The sequence below is a fragment of the Arachis ipaensis genome, chromosome B06 (assembly GCF_000816755.2).
Source record: "Arachis ipaensis cultivar K30076 chromosome B06, Araip1.1, whole genome shotgun sequence".
NCBI classification, from domain to species: Eukaryota; Viridiplantae; Streptophyta; class Magnoliopsida; order Fabales; family Fabaceae; genus Arachis; species Arachis ipaensis.
This window is the reverse complement of record NC_029790.2, coordinates 45477339-45480889: the sequence shown is the minus strand read 5'-3', so window position 1 is coordinate 45480889 and position 3551 is coordinate 45477339. Positions and strand designations below refer to the sequence as shown.

The window sequence follows — 3551 nt, the reverse complement described above, 5'->3', positions numbered from 1 at the left end:
GAATTAAGCAGATATTAATCAAAACTTTGCCCTTTGTGAGTGATTGTTGAATTTTATCAACGGTTTGCTTTTAATTGTATGTTCTGCTCAATATAAGAGTCATAAAAGCTAGCCATATAGTAGCCAATCACCCCTGTTTCCTATGATGTACAAATTGCTGTTCCCATTAGCAGGCTAGGGGTGTTTTAATAATCATCAAATAAACACGGTCTAATAACAAATCTTTGGCAGAGCTTTAATTTATTAGCGTTATATATTTATTTACATTTGAAATCCTATTAATAATAAGGTTCATATTTGCATGTTGAGAAGCAAACGATTGTTTCGTTGAACATTGGTTAATGACAAAGCAGTAGCTACAATATGGTTTGAACTCAACCCTGCTGCTTGAATTTGATCCTTCTGAGATCCATGCTCAATGTATCTATCAGGCAGAGTCATGGCTCGCCACTGCACCAACACAAACATGTAGGTTAGTACTGAATATATAGATAATTAAGTATAGGTGTGGTGCTGAATATACATGGTGTGGTGCTGCAACTATAAAATGTGAAACTGGATTATAGTACAGTGATTCTGCTGATCAAAACATCCTTGTGTAGGTCTCAAGAAATATAAAAAGTAACCATGCTCCCATTTCGATCAAAATGAACTTTATAATAAAGCGGCCAATCACGATCATGACGAGGGAGAAGGCCACCAACCAATTAAAAAGCCTTTGGTTATAATCCTTTATAAATTGAGACTTAGATTTCCCCAACATCTGCAAAAATTGAAAAAGAAATTGTGAAGATTATGCCCCCATTATATGGTAGAATACAGGTTGACAGAAAAATGCAATTATGATAACAGACCTTCGTTATGCGCTGCTCGTAGTTTGTTTTCGACGGTCTGACACACTCGTTCTCAAAACTATGAGTGCAATTCTGCAATCCCGCATTAAACTTTGCCTTGGAAGGTAGTCTGAGAACCTGAAGCCGATCCATCATGTCCTCGCAATTGGTGTACAGTGCCTCACATAGCTTTGAAGATTGGTATTCATTTTTTAAAATGACATTCCTATATACCAGTAGAATTGTCCTTCATAAGTATTAATTGTTCAGAGTAAATATGTGCTTGAAATTATCAGATTAAAATCCAAGATGAAACTAGATAAAAAGAGCAAATAACCATTTATCAACAAATCAAGGGCATCTCCTTCGTTTTTTCAAAACAGTCACTGCGGTAAAAAGAAACCTACCAGCTTGGCAAAACTTTTTCATAAGATAACAAAAGAAGTTGCAAAAGTTTTGATGCTTTAAGTTTGAAGCTCTATAGACATAAATCCAGCATAATAGATGCTTTTCATTCTTCCTGAGTCAACAATAACAAAATTCTTGCTACTTATTGACTTTTGAACCAGAATGCCTCAAAACAAAAATCTTAAAAGAGGAATAGTTCTATTATCTTTGGCTACGATTTTTACCTGCTAGTTAAGTCACACTATTTTTATTCAAAGCACATGACATTTTAGAGAGAATTTCACCCTCAAACAAGACGATAAATTTCCAAATTTTGCTCTTTAATGTCTTCTTTCATTCGTTTCCTTTTACATGAGGATCTCTTGTCCTCCATTCTCTTTTCTTGTTCAGAAAATTAATCTTTTATCTAAAAATAATTCTAATAAGCCAATTTCATTTTTCAAATATACTATAAATATTCAAGAAATACCTTCTCTATTTCTTCATCCAGTTGTATAACTGATTTCTTAGCATGGTGACGACTAAAATATTGCTGATCAAAGGATCACATGGCTTCACCTCTGGAGTTATCATGGGACTGTTGTAGAGATCCCTCTGGAAGAAGTAGTTGCAATACTCTCTTTTTCTCAGGAAGAGAACACAGGTTCCATATCGTCTTTTTCTTTAGCACACAGATTGATACTTGTCGAGACATCAACCATGGAAGGTATATTACAGTTATAATAATTTTTCCATGCATTTCGTAAATCAAACAAAATTTTAGCATGCATTTTAGCATGAATAAGAAACAACAAGAGACCCTTTTGAATTTTAGCATGAATAAGAATCAATAAGATTTTAACTATATAAATCAAAACTATTGAATCCTTCTGCACATTTCAGCAGAGTGTAATGATGACAAGTTATGATAAATATCTAAAAATTTAATTATTAAAAATTTATATCAACCTCAAAGAACTACTATTTGAAATCCAAGAATTTAACTAACATCTTAAACCATACTCTCATGAGTATATACAAGTACATGCTACTGCATCCCATTGAACTTTGAATAATGTACTTGTTGTACAACCTGTTCTTCACATCACAAACAAATTTGAGAGAAATAAAAAGGACTTCAGCGAATCATAATGTGATTTCAAATAGTTTAAAACTTACCAAAATACTAAGTTTCAATAATGCAATTATTCATCCCTTATTATTTATACCTGTAGTAGCCACTGATGACTTCCATACGGTGGGATGGGAGTCTCATGGCCATTAATCAATCCTAAATCACCTAGCCCAAACTCTTGTTGTACAAGTGCATTTACTTCTGTATTTGGCACTGCTAATGTCTCTTGAGAAGCCATAGGATCCTTGGGAAGCTCCTATGAAAAAATAATACATGGAGTCAAAAATTCTATCAAGAATAACTACAACATAGAGGTTACCAGTTTATTTTAATTCAAGTAACAACTAATGCAATATTGCATCTTACTGACCTCCTCAGTACCAAAGCTAGCTTACTCGCCACTACCAGTCTTATCCCTCAAATCGTCACCGTCATTGCTCACAGGACATTTATTCTTTACATGACCAGCACTGTTGCATTTAGTGCACCTCCGTTTACCCCTCTCCTTTTTCCCCTTGGGTGCTCCTTTTGTCTTGACCACCGAAGGGTCACCAACGAAGTTTGGCGTGGGAGAATCTCTTGTTTGTCTTTTCAAGCCAGATTTTTGTTCTAGTGTTTGGGTCCAACGACAGACTTCATTCATAGTGTCATGGAAAGAAGGACCATCTTGAGCTCCTAAGAATACCATCCACGTAGCTGCTACTGACAATGCGCTATAGCGCATTAAAAATTTTCTTTCTTTGTCTTGCATAGTGCCTCCAGCAGAACTTTCATCCAGATACTTCTTGGCATCCTTTGACCATCTTTTCAAAAGAAGACTATCTGGCAACTTTTGTAAACCTACCATTTTCATTGCACAAAACATGTGGCTGCAAGGAATGCCTTCACTACCCCACCGACTACATTCACACTCAATATGCTCAGTATTGTGATCATAAAGTACGTTATAAATTTGTTGCCTCCTGTCACACTCCTTAACTTTTAATACAACAATGGTGGATATGTTTTCCTCATTTATTACATCTAATGCGACCACTCCTTGAATCTCCTTTTTTACTTCTCCAAGAATCTCCCTTGTGTAAAAGTTGGCAGCAGAAAGCTCCAATGCTTCTAGCCCAGTAATTAGAATGGGCTCCCTATACAGCGTCTTAAATTGAGAAACTAATACATTGTTCCTATAGTCCCTAAGAGCATGT

At 35.4% G+C, this 3551-nt stretch overlaps 2 long non-coding RNA genes across 2 annotated transcripts; both read right to left on the bottom strand.

Annotated features, from left to right (window-relative positions):
• On the bottom strand, positions 203-1062 carry LOC110263974. Its single transcript, XR_002349699.1, has 2 exons — positions 972-1062; positions 203-763 (listed from the first exon to the last, which is right to left on the bottom strand). It is a non-coding gene; the product is annotated as an uncharacterized LOC110263974 (long non-coding RNA).
• Positions 2050-3233, bottom strand: LOC110263317. Its single transcript, XR_002348731.1, has 2 exons — positions 2450-3233; positions 2050-2313 (listed from the first exon to the last, which is right to left on the bottom strand). It is a non-coding gene; the product is annotated as an uncharacterized LOC110263317 (long non-coding RNA).